Source organism: Pteropus vampyrus, unplaced genomic scaffold (genome assembly GCF_000151845.1).
Source record: "Pteropus vampyrus isolate Shadow unplaced genomic scaffold, Pvam_2.0 Scaffold234, whole genome shotgun sequence".
In the NCBI taxonomy this organism is placed as follows: domain Eukaryota; kingdom Metazoa; phylum Chordata; class Mammalia; order Chiroptera; family Pteropodidae; genus Pteropus; species Pteropus vampyrus.
The window spans coordinates 268,580-282,666 of record NW_011889015.1 but is presented as its reverse complement, the minus strand read 5'-3'; the positions used below and the strand labels follow the sequence as shown (position 1 = coordinate 282,666).

Genomic DNA, 14,087 nt, shown 5'->3' with positions numbered 1-14,087 from the left:
AATCAGCATTTAATATTTAGAGTCCTAATCTGTCAAAAGCAAAGAAGATTAAATCTTTAGAAAACTGTAATACACCGTAAGGGTCTCAACAGAGAGGTGCTCAACAGCCAAAAATCAAAATGTGAACTGAGCCTGTGATCAAAAACTGAACTCTAAAGATGACTTGTTACCAAAACCCTACATCTAGTTAAAACCAGGCCAAAGAACAGGTCAATTTAATGTGCTTTCATTGTGTTTATGTTAAACAGTTATCAGCAGTTATTATTTCAAGCTTCTCTTCTACGAATAATTATTAACAAAGTGAACAATTCCAATGAGAGAGTATTTCTAGATGTCGGGGATTTCTAATAATGTAGACACTTGACAGATTTTGAGGCAACTACCACTAACCTCAATCTCAGCACTCTTCTCGCAGGCAGACCAATCAAAAGTGTGTTTGTTCTTAGGAAAAAAATATTAACCAACTAAATGCACTTACACTAATCAACACTAATTAATTGATTAATCAGTTAAAGATTAGAGAAGAACGGGCATTAAACTGCCAACGCAAAGTTAAATAATTGACATTTTGTTCATTTATGTAAAACCAATTCGTACTGAGAATTGTTATGAGTATCTTAAAAACTAGATCTTTAGCATAGCTTTGTGAATATTTTTCTTTCCATATGATAAGTGCCAATGATAAAAAAAAAAAAAAATCTATGGTTTCAAGAGGGGGGAAAATGGCGTAGATGATAGAAGTTCTGTTCATTCCTCTGGCAACCAAATCGAAGTTGTGACGGAAACAAGGAGCAAGCAGCAAGGAAAAGTCACCTGGGGTCTAGATGAACAGCAGAAGGTAGGACGGGGCGAGGACACCAGGCGAGAACACAGGGCGAGAACACAGGGCAGGGCGAGAACACAGGGCCGCGTGGTCTCCAGTGGCTGATTGAGAAGGAAGCTGCAGCAGCAGCAGAAGCAGATTCCTCTTAAAGGGGCCACGTCTGCGAGTGGATTTTTGCGGTGATGGACCTGCTCACTCTGAACACCAGTGCCAATTCACCTGCACACAGGGTACACCAGGGATTTACAGGGAGACATTGTCGGAAGGCCAAGGAGAAACCCACTGTGTACAGAAGTACCGGCAGTACCCATTGTTCCCCATTGAGCCCTCCCCTTTCCCAGTGCCCAGTGCGCGGGCACAGCGTCACCATAGCCGAAACGTCATCAAACTGGATAACAGAGGTCACTCTGCCCAAAGGATTCCCTGAAACCCCACCCCCCAACTCATGGCCCCACCCAAGCCACATCCAGGTATATCCTCAGGGAGTCAGGTGCTCCTTGCTGAGCAGCACCTAGACTCACACTGGAGGTAGCTGGCCTCGGTTTCTAGTGTTGCTTTTTGAGGCAACTATAAGCACATCATCTGTAAATTGCTTACTGTATCTTAACAGGTGGCCCCGGAGGGGTAGAGGCTTGGGCTAAGTTTGGCCTACAGCTGAACCCCTCTCAGAACTGTACCACTGGACAGCTACTTCACAAATCCACATTAATAAGACCAGGAGACTTAAGAAGAACTTTGCTTAGTACATAGAAACAGTCACAGAAAGGCAGTCAAAATGGGAAGACAAAGAAGCAGAAAGCATATGAGAGAACAGAACAGAGATCCAGATATAATGGAGTCAAGTAATCTAACAGATGCAGAGTTCAAAACACTGGTTATAAAGATGCTCAATGAACTTTGGGGAAATGTAGAGAACTCTAACCAAGAGATAAAAAACATAAAAATAGAAATAGAAATTATAAAAGAGAACCAGTCTGAAACGAAGAACACATTACCTGAGATGAGAAGTATACTAACTGGAAGAAACAAAGGAATAAATAAAGTGAATAAAGAAAAGGATCAAATGCTCTATCTAGAGGACGGGAAAGCCAAGGTGCAATCAGAATGGCAAAAGATAAGATACCAAGACTATAAAAATAATTTAAGGAGCATGTGGGAAACTATTAAGGGTCAAAATATCCATCTGATTGGCATACGTGAATGAAAACAAGATGTTGAACATCTGTTTGAAGAAATAATGATGGAAAACTTCCCTAACCTGGTGAAGGAAATGGACATAAAACTCCAGGAAGCTCAGAGAATCCTAAAAAACAGGGACCCAAAGAGGCCCACACCAAGACACAACATAATTAAAATGCCAAGGGTTAAATACAAAGAAAGAATATTAAAAGCAGTAAGAAAAAGAACAGTTACCTACAAGGGAACACCCGTAAGACAGGCAGCTAATTTCTCAAAAGAAATTATGCAAGACAGAAGAGTTTGGCCAAAAAATATTCGATGTGATAAAGACCCAGGATCTACAACTAAGGATACTTTATCCAGCAAAGCTATCACTTAGAGTTGAAGGACAGAAAAAGAGCTCCCCAAACCAAAAAAAAAAAAAAAAAAAAAGTTAGAGGGACTTCTTTAAGAAGAAAAAATATGTATCAAAACAGAAATAAAGGATGGTAACAACTACATTCCTATCAATAAGTACCTCAAATGGAAAAGAATTAAGTGTTCCAACTAAAAGATAGAGTGGATGAATGAAAAGGAAAACAAGACATGTTGCCTATAAGACACTCACTTCAGACTAAAAGACACACACAGACTCAAAGGAAAGGGATGGAAAAAGATATTGCTTTGATGGACCTAGAAGGTATTTAAGTCAGACAAAGAAAGATGAACACTATATAATTCCACTTATATGCAGAATCTAAGGAATAAAAAGAACAAACTAATCAAAAATAGACTCACAAATATGATGGATAATTTGGTGATGGACAGAGGGGAGAGGATTTTGGGGAGAATGAGTTGAAGGGTTAAAGAAGTACAAATTAGCTGATGGATGGTCACGAGGATGGGAGCACGGCATAGGGAATGCAGTTCGCATTAATATGTTGGCTAGGTGGAGGGTCAGAGAAGGGAGGGAGCAATTGGGGGCATTGTTTTATTAACTATGTAGATGTCTAACCAATGTACTGTATACTTGAAACTAATTAAAATAAATAATTTTTTAAAAAATCTATGGGTTTTTATGAATATTAAAAAAATACTTAATGATACCTTTGAGGAGCTGAGAAGATGGTGAGGAATAGGGACTATATTTGTTTCTTAGGGCTGCTGTAACAAATTACTACAAACTGGGTGGCTTAAAACAACAGAAATATATTTTCTCACAGTTCTGTTGGAGGCCAAAAATCCAAAATCAAGGTATCAGCAGGGGTGATTCCTCCAGAAGCTCTGAGGGATAAACTGTCCCTTGTCTCTCCTCTAGGTTGTAGAGAAAGCTTCTGGTTATCAACAATCCTTGGTGTTCCTTGGCTTACAGACACATCACTCCAATCTCTGCCACCTCTTCACTGTTGCCAGCTTCTCTGTGTCTCTCTGTGCCAAAATCACCCTCTCCTTTCTCTTATAAAGACACCAATCAGTGGATTTAAAGTTTACTCTAAATCCAGGATTATTTCATCTTGAGATCCTTAACTAATTATGTCTGCGAAGACTGAATTTTTGAGTAAGGGTGGTCATGAATTTTGTGGGGACACTATTCAACCTACTGCAGGGGCATTCTGTGTTTTTAAGGGTACTGCAAATAAAGAGAGTTTTTTTAAAAAACATGGGTAGATTTACCATTATTATTTGGGGGAAATTTGGGCAAAAGTCGTTTTGTATTAATAATTAGAAGAACTTCCTTATATACGTGTTTTGCTCTCTTACTACTCAACCTAATTAAACTTTTCCTTCAAATAATTATACATATTATATGGTTATCACCATTATCAAATTACTTGATTATAAAACTCCATAATAGCAGTTATCATATCTATATTTAACTTTTTAAATATTGCATTCGATGAGAACTCTGATTCAAATACTTTTTAAGCAGTTGTGTGAAACATCATCTTTTAATAGATCTTTTCTTATACTAGAGATTACCCATAACAGAAAAGCTAAAACCAGAATTTATCACTTCCATTGGTTTTTGTTATTGCACTCTCCTATCTCCTCCTTCTTTAACCATTCATTCTCAGTTCTTTCACTACCGAAACGTGCACATGTTTTGAATGTTCCCTTGACCTTCTTTCCCTTTAACTCTAATACTTTCTTCCTGGCAGTCCAATGTCAACGGTGCTATGACAGCTTCTAAAGCTTAACATCCAGCCCAAATCTTTCTCCTGAACTCCAGATTCATAAAGCCAACTGTTTGTTGGTCATTTCCATTGAGATATCCATAATATCTTAAATTTTTCAAGGTCGTGGAAACTCCTCTTACCCCTTTAGTTCTTCTGGCTGGTCAAATTATTAAAATGCAGATTAACAGGAGAAAATCAAACTTTAATACATGTGCATGGGGGAATTCACATAAGCATGAAAATTCCAAAGACAGTGAGGCAAAATGAGATATATATGCCACTATGGGCTAAGGCGAAGAAGGCAGGTAATTCAAGGCTGATTAGAAAGAGCAAACATTTGGTAAACAAATCCTTACAGGACCACCCAGGAACAATGGGACACAAAGGGAAATTTGATGAACAGAGTTTTACTTAGATCTTCCCTGTCTGCCACTCTTAATTCATGTGTGCAGGTGAACAACATAATGAGGGAAATATGATAAACTGAATGTGCTAAGGTTCCCTTCCTGAAGCAAGTTTTTCTATCTGAGTCTCTTTAGGCAAAAAAGGAGGAAGTTAAAAAAAAAATTCTTCTTGAGCTTTCTGGGCTTTGTTTTCATTTCAAAATAATCTGCATACCAAGGTAGGGAAACTTTCTTTTGACCCCCCCCACAAATCCAATATGAGAAAATTCCTGCCTGCTCTCCTGCTTTTAGCAATAACAAAATGCTTACTATTTCCTAAATATACAAAGCTGTTTCACCCCCCTACCCTTTTTACATGCTTTTCTTTCAGTATGGAATGTTCTCCCTGCCTTTCATATTCTTTTCAGATTTGTGCTCATCCTTGAGGTCTAGCTTTTGTCTCTTTGTCTACGAAGCATTCCAGGAAACCTAATTTGTCTTATTTCTTGGCACAGAACTTAGCACAGAATAACTATTAACTAAACAACTATTTTGCATGTTGTTGTAAGAGGAGAAAAAAATTGGTATAAAGAAGATAGTCCATAGTCTGAGGCAGAATAGATTTTCAAAAGTTCACCCAGTTTAATTTTGGCAAAAGTGCAAAAGCAATTCAATGGAGGAAAGATAGCCTTTGCAATGAACGGTGCTGAGGTAATTAGACACCCATAGGGAAAAAATGAATCTCAACCTAAGTCTCACAGTTTACACAATAATTAAATCAGAATGAAGTACAGACTTTAGTGTAAAACCATAAAACTTTCAGAAAAAAATAGGAGAAATATCTTAGAACCTAGGGCTAAACTTGACACTCATAGTATGATTTAAAAGGAAAAATAGATAAATTGAAGCTCAAGAAAATAAAAATCTTTGGCTCTGCAAGAAGACTCGGTTAACAAAATAAAAAGAAAAGCTATAGACTGGGAGAAAATATTTGCAAAACACATATCTACAAAAGACTTGTATTTAGAATATACAAAAAACTCTTGAAATTCAAAGTTTTAAAAAAATACAAGTAGAAAATGGGCAAAGGGCATATTTTACCAAAGAGGAATATTAGAGTACATGAAATGATGTTCAATATCATTAATCATTAAGGAAATGAAAAATTAAAACCACAATGAGACATTACTACACATCTGTAAGAATGTTTAAAATTAAAAATGGTGACAGTACCAAATGCTGACAATGATGGGGAGAAGCTGGATTGCTCACACATTGCTGATGGAAATGTAAAAGGATACTAGTCGTCCTGGAAAACAGATTGGTGATTTCTTAAAAAAATAAAAATAAAAACTAAACACGCAACTGCCATATGACCCGAGAATTATACTCCTGGGCATTTATCGCAGGGAAATGAAAATTTATGTTCATACAAAAACCTGTGCACCTGTACCTGAATAGTCACAGTAATTTTATTCATAATGGCCAAAAACTGGAAACAAGCCAGATGTCATCCAACAGTTGAATGGTTGAACAGAATGGAACATCCTTACCATGGACTACTTCTCAGCAATGAAAAGAAATAATTCACTGATATACTCCAGAGAATTATGCTGACAGAAAAGATAGCCAATCTCAAAAGGTTACATACTATATGATTCCATTTATATAACATTCCTGAAATAACACATGGAAATAGGGAACAGATTAGTGGTTTCTAGAGTTTAAGGAAGAGGTGAGAGTGGTTGTTACTATAAAAGGGCAACGCGATGATGGAAATGTTCTATATCTTGACGTATTAATGTCAGTCAGTATCCTGGTTGTGACATTATAATATAGTTTTGCAAGATGTTACCATTGGGGGAAACAAGGTAAAGAGTACAGATAGTCTCTATATTTCTTACAAACTGCATATGAATCAACAATTGCCTCAAAATAAAATATTTAATTTAAAAAATAAGCTTGGCAGGTGTAGTAAAATAATAATAGTAGAATATAGGTAGTGGGTATACAGGTGAGTATATAAAATTCTTTCAAATTAGCTGTAGTTTTGAAATTTTTCTTAGTAAAATTAGGGGGAAATTTTAATGTTAACTATTGCAATCATATTGAGACAAAGTCATAATGTAAAGGATAAAAGTAACAGAGATTCAACTCATTAAAGGTATTCCTACATGCCTCTTTCCCTGTGGCACACATTTGTTAAATGAGTTTGCCTATTGAACAAGAAACCAATTCCATGAAATGGTTTTTCATTAGTGGGACTTTTCTGAAGTAAAAGAAGCAAATGTTAATGGTAAAAAAAAAAAAAAAAATGTTAATAGTTCAAGAAGCCATCCTATATTTGGGGTTAAAAATGTTTTTCCCCTCCAGCCCTTCCCCTCCAGCCCTCCTCATCTTTATTCAGCATTTCCAATATTTATTAGGCCTGCTAATTGTCAAATTCCACTCTCTACTGTTTTTTTCAGAGCACATTTAAGAGTGCGATACAAAAGGCCCAAATACATTGAAGAAACACATTCCCCCATTAACACAAACCACAATGTTCTTTAAACATGTGCCTTTTGAATGGAATGGAAATTTAACAAATTTCACTACTAAAAAATATAACACAGTGAGTCTCATCACAGCCAATATCCTTATACAATCTAGTTGTGAAATGAATGTTTATAATGCTTCAAACTGTTTAAACCTGAGGTTTGATACCACACCTTCATGTTTGTACAAATCTCAATAATTATTATCTATAGTATTAGTAACCATTCAAAGAACAAACCATTGATTTAAACCACATTGGTTTAGGCCCAATCATGTAATATAGAGCCCCAAACTAAATAGTTAAATATATGAACTACTTGTACTTATAGCTATTAGTTGAATTTCTCATAACTTTTGTTTCTTAGCCAATAAATCCTTTAAAGGCAAAATTTACCTCATATGAGTTTTGACCCAGAAGTTCAACAATAATCACGAAGTCCACAGTCTTATTGGTGAAACTGATATAATGACTCTACATCACTATGCTCAGGGTTAAAGAGCAATGCATATTCCATTTTTTAATTTTGCTGGAATTTTACATCTTCGATTCATGATTTTAAGTCTCTAGGTTTTCTTTTGATTCCTCCAAACTGTCTGAAGACACATGTGCCACATACTTAAGACTTCTGTTTCTTCCTCTAGTTCCTTCAAACAGAAACATTTCTCAAGTGCCTACATGTTCTAGATGAGGAATTTTTCAGAGGTGGCCATTTCTTTGGAATAGTCTGACGTCATCAGGCCTCTATTGGGCGTGAACTTCCAGATGCTCAGCTCATTTGGGCTTGTTCCAGTTTGTCCTTATTCTGTTCCAGTTCACCTTTCACGTTTAGGAAAAACAAGTTGACCTCTGTTTAGCAAACTTGATCTCAGTTGAGCAAAACTAGGCGGCTGGACTTGCTTTGGGTACCAGATTTGAGTAGTACACTCTTGCATCTCTTGATCCCTAGCTACTAGTCACATTACAAGGATGTTTTCCCTGCGTTCAGATTCTTGCTGTTGTTGATTTAGTTTTTCTTTTGATTCCCTTAGGCTGGTTACATCATTAGAGTTAAGATCTGTGTGTGTACTTGCCCTCCAAAGCTCGCACATATGCTTTAAAGTGTTTCATCTTAGAATTAACTCATCTTGTGTCATAACTTTGAAGAATATTTCACTCAGTAGAAGTTTTACGGGAAGAAGTTCCTCGCTGGTCATCCTGAATTTGACCAGTAGCCTCCCAAGGTGGCTGCAACCACTGAGCAGCCGCCCAGCCATGCCGCTGGAAGGAAAGAAGGAGGGACCACCTATTACTAGGGGCCTCAAAGTGCTGAGGGAGGGGCTGTAACTCAGTGGCAGGCACCCAGCTGTGGGAGCACAGCAAGCTGGGGGGAGGCCTCCCCTGATCTTTTTATCCGTAGAATGGCCAGGGTTTTAAGGACTGCATTGCTCCCTCTACCGCTAGGTGATACTTTAGCTGCCACATCTACTTTGCGGTGACTTTTGAGTAGAGGACCAATCACGATAATTTATAGCATTAACCCAAACATTTGAAGTAGTTTCAAGGAATAATTCACTTCAGATTTTAAACTTGATAGACCCAAAAAGTTCCTATAAATCCATAGTGATAATTAAGGACTCTGTTTCTTAATCTCCTTAATGAACTCAAGCATACAAAGACATAGGCATGAATGCCACTAAGAATAGTTAAAATCTAGGTAATATTTTACAGTTTGCACAAAATTTTCACATGAATTACCTCATTCAATTATTTCAGTAATTGACACAAGTATTGTTATTCTTGTTTTAAGATAAATAAACTGCTGTGAATTTAACTGACACATCTAAAGTCACAACGACAAGAGATACTGCTGAGACTTAAATGTAGATCTGGATCAGTGATTCCTGATGGGGAGGAGTATCCTCCAGGTGGGATATGACTGGCCTGTGAAGATGAAGGTACCAAGAGAAGCAAGGAAAACAAAGGCCTCTTCAGAGAGAAAGATGCCTCTGTGAACACCAAGAGTCCCTCTTATTTGCCTAGATTATACCTACTATTATATTTCATTTGAGACAAGGCCATCTGATAGAAGCCTTTCCTGACTTCTCAAGATTGAATTAGGAAACCTTCTATTAAGACCCAAGTTTTAACATAGTTATTGTGTTTTTCATTTTATTCTATATTATTATTGCCTGTCTGATTGTCATACTTAAGCTTCCTAAGGATAGATATTTATTTATCTTATCCATAGATATGTCATCAACACCTAACAGACTGCCTGGTTTTATTAAGCAGTCAACAAATAGTTGTTTAAAGGAATAAAAACATTGTAAGAACACTGTGAGAGTTGAAACAGAAAGAAGATACTGGCTTTTGACCTCATGCCAACAAAAAGGGCAGTGAATAGATGGTACCAGAGGATAAGGAAACAGAACATGCAAGTAGCAAAAGATCTCTTACTTGACATTTATACATTAAATATTGATGTTCCTAATTGTCTTTTTAATGCCAAATCTGGACTCTGAAAATAGCATTTCCAGTTATTACATTACCTTGCTGCTGGCCAGCAAGTTCTTCAGTTTAATTAGTTGAAATGGAGCAATTAGTAGAATATTGCCTGTATAATTATTCACCCAGAACATCCTCTAAAATGCTCAACTTCTTTATCTCATGCTCTGACTACCACTTACTTTCTTTCCAACTCTTATTTCTGTCTCTAGATCCCCTTTTTCTTTCAATCTACTACTTATCTTCATCCTCAACCTTTTCTGTATCTAGCTTAAACCATGAAGAGTCACTTCTCAACCCCTTCTGTCATTACTTTTCTGTCTTAACTGCATAATGAAATTTCACTCCCACTAACAAGTTTCTCAGTTCCTACACCAGGCTGTCAAGAGTTGATAGAGAAAAATCACAAAATTGTTCAGTATTGTCTCTATAAATCCTGATCTCCAATCTCAGCCAGACCTTCTGTACCTCCCAGCAGTTCTCCTATGAACATTCACCCCTTCCTAGACAGCTTCCTCTCCCAGAGCAGCTTTGCAGTCATTGCCACTTTCCTCAAGCTCCCTTGTTTCATGTCTCCCACTCTGACAGCAAAGACATTTCCTCTTTTTATACTGAGAACATGGAGATCATCTTAAGTTTCCAGCACCCTACAATTTGTACATTTGCCTTGCAAACTTCCCATCTCTCTCCCATTTACTTCACTGTCAAGCTTAGAGCTTGTCTATACTTCCTAATACAATTAAATCACTCACAAATCTATATTATTCCCATAATATGTTGGGATGCCTATTTATTAATTTATAATGACAAATATAACTCAAACAGAATAGAATTTTTGCATCAGTGTGATCCACTAATTCCGGAGACAAAGTGTAGCATATTGTTTCAGCTTGTGGACTTTTGTTAACAAAACTGAGCTGCTCATTATGCGATTTTAGGCAAGTTAAGTAGCCCCTCTGAATCTCAGTGTTTTTATCTATAAAATGAGGTAAGTAATAGTACCTACCTCAGAGGGCTGTTTTGAAGATGAGATAATTAAATGATATAACCTGGGTAAAAGTGTTTACTTGAAACATAGTAAATTCTAAATATTAGCTATTATTATTGTTACTGTTCCTCTCAAAATACAAATCTAGACAGATAGTCAAATTTTACTCAGAAGACTGCTTGGTAAAGGGTACTTGGTTCCCAGAGGCAGTCGTTCATTCAAGCAGGCAACCACCAAGGTGACTAGACTGTGCAAGCTCGGAAAATGGTGCACTTCTATGGATTCTTTAAAATCCCATTTTTATTTGCTATCTCTGCAACATTTGACACTCTTGAACTCTTCTTCTTTAACCTTCTATTCCCGACTGGCTTCTCTCAGTTTTAGTCCTATGTAAATAGGAGTAAATAGTCTTCTTCTTCAACCCAGTCATTTAATTTGGTGCTTCCCTTTCTTATTCTGCCTCTTACTTTTCCTAAGTAACCTTATTTCTTCTCGTAGCTTCAGCTATCAAATCTCTAACTCTGGGCAACATTCCTCTGAACTCCAGCTCCATAACTTAACTGTGCGCTGAACAATTCCACCTGGATGCTCCAGGTGCCAAATGAAATACTCCAAATGGAATTAGTGAGAGTCCCTTTTTTAGTGGGAGTCTGCTCCTCCCGGCATTCCCAATTTTAGGGCTTGAGGCATCTTGGGAGTCATCTGTATCTCTGACCTCTCACTCAGCTTCACAGATATCTTTCAGCTTCTTCCTAACCATCTCTAGCTTGGCCCTTCTCTCCAACCTCACTACTACAATCTCAGTAGCCATCATCATTTCTCTCCAGAATTTCTGCTACAGTCATCAAACAGGTCTTCCTGCTCCTAGTCTCATACAACTCACACCCACCAATCTCACACCTCTGCATATCCTCAGAATTTAGAACAGTGTCCAGCACAGAGTAGGCATGCAATAAATACTTATTGAATGACTGAGTGAATGGATGAATTCTTATTCTCATGGAGTTTACGGTCCAGCTAAGAGATCAACATTAAACAGTTAAGTGCACTAGATGTTAGGAAGATCCCAAGCAGCATTGCTTGCTATCTTGAACTCAAAGATATATTGAAACCCTAATCCAAATGGGAGTCAAGTGTTGACTGGCTGGGGCTGCATTTCATAGCGTACCCAAGAGACTAGGAGAGGAAAATAATTTACAGGAATTAGACCCAAACACATCCATTAATTCTCTTCTCTCTCTTAATGATAACCCCACTGATCTATATTGATATGTAAGTTGCCATGACTATTTGGACAGAGGAGAGTGAACTAAATGATCTGGGAAATAGTTGAGAGTGTGGGATAAGATAGAACAAAGTTTATTTATATGTGTTTGGTCTTTTAAACTTTTTTTAGACATAATTGTAAATTCACATACAGTTGTAAGAAATAAAATATAGCTCATTTACTCTTCACACAATTTTACTCAATGGTAGCATCTTGCATAACTATAATACAATATCACATCTAGAATACTGACAGTATATAATCTACCTTACCTTAGTTTAACATGCACTCATTTGTGTGTTTACGTGTTTGTGCATGCCCACACACGTTTAGTTCTATGCAATTTTATCACATGTAGTTTCCTAGTATCCCCAAATCCATCGTTCATATATCTTAAGAATAGGGCTGAAGTTACATCATAGTAAATAGGAAGAAGGCAAAGGATACCATTTCAATTATCTAACTTATGTAAGAAAAGGGGGCTGTAAAGATGGCCTGATGTCACCACTGATGCAGAAAAGAAAATCTCAGGTGTAGAAAAGGTGCTATGCATCATAAAAGTTCTATGGGGAACAAAAGAGTAATGAGTGCAGACAAAAGCCTGGGAAAGGACTGGGGCATCAACTTCAATGGAACATACAAGATAACACACTCTCACTGTTTTCAAGTGAAAGAGAACAGGATATGCCACCCCAAAATATGCCACTTTGGCATATTGATTATTTTGAATTAAAGTTATTAAGAAACAGCCAGTGCAAGAAAGACACTCTGACCCTCTTTTGTCCCCTGGAAACAGGAAATAAATCTTCCACGTGAAGGAACCTGCCCTATACAAGGAGAGCAGAAGGCATTTTTATTGCCAGAGACAAGGAATTCAGGGCCTGCTGAGAAAATTGTATAAATAAACCTTATTACTTCTTCAATAATTTGCTACCCCAAGCTTAAACACCTTTGTTTTGTCAATTCTTCACAAATTTGTTGTTTCTTTATCTAAAAGGTATAAAAGCTGCCTGTTTTGGTCATTTCGGGGTCTATTTCTATGGGCTCCTATATGTAAAAAATTAAATTTGTTTTTCTCTTGTTCATCTCTCTTAGTCAATTTAGTCATTAGCCCAGCCAAAGAACCTAGAGGGGCAGAAAGGAAAAGTTTTCACCCCTATTTGTGCAGTTTGTAGGTCTTTCTCATATAATAAAAAAAGTCCAGGCAAGAAGTGACTGACAACTACCTAAAAGAATGAATTTTAATGATATGAGCATTTCCTCATCTAATTTGTAAATTGTAACCTTGTCTCATCTTTTTAATATATGCTAAATGCTACAACATACTTACTTTGTAGGAGACTGAGGCCCAGAGAAGTTAAATCCCTCATTTACCTAAGATTACACAGGTATTAATGGTCAAGGCGAGGACCCAAACCAACTTCTGGCTTCCTTTGAATACTACATTCTTTCTCAGCACCAATAAATCACACTTTTTGTTTGCTTCTTTCCCCAACTTCATTATTTTTGCCATCAACCAACAGCATCAATCATTTATTCATGATTGCCCTCATTAAAGCCATTTTTTCTTATTCATTTGGGTGATGGTGTTAATGTTTTCTGTATTAGCAAGAGGATAAAAGGTTAACATGAGCTTTTGTTCTTAATTGAAATCATTCTCAAGTTGACGAGATTGAAAAACATTAAGCCCTGCTTAAAGTACAGGGTTACAATCAATTTGTGGAGATGTTCCAATTTAACAGTAAAGAATTAGATTTTTTTCTCCTTTTCTCTTCATTACTTACATTCATCCTTCATTTGGCTTTAATACTGTCAGGGCCTGACAAAAACGATTTACTCATGTCTAGAACTTTGCTGTGCAGTGCGATAGCCACTAGCCACATGTGGCTATTGAGCACTTGAGATGTGCCTAACTAATCCTAACTGCCATTCGCAGAAAGCGTAAATGAAATATACATTTGATTTTGATTAGTGTGAAAAAGAAAATATCTTATTAATTACATGTTGAAATTATATCATTTTGTATATATTGGGTTAAGTAAAATGCATGATTAAAATTAATTTCACTTGTTTCTTTTCACTCACTGCGGCTTCTAGAAAATGTATAATTACATAAGCGGCTTGCATTTGTGGCTCGCACTATGTATTTTTTATTCGACAGCGCTGATAGAAGAAAAAAGAGAGGACGTTTCATTGTAATGTTAGTGTATTTCCTTAAAATTTCGGGGCAGAGGAGGAGAGATTGAAGCTTGGTCGCAATCGGTGTTT

General features: G+C 36.9%; 1 pseudogene; it reads right to left on the bottom strand.

Moving 5' to 3' along the window:
• Nucleotides 1-7,760: 7,760 nt before the first annotated feature.
• Nucleotides 7,761-8,273, bottom strand: LOC105301293 (annotated as a pseudogene).
• Nucleotides 8,274-14,087: the final 5,814 nt, after the last annotated feature.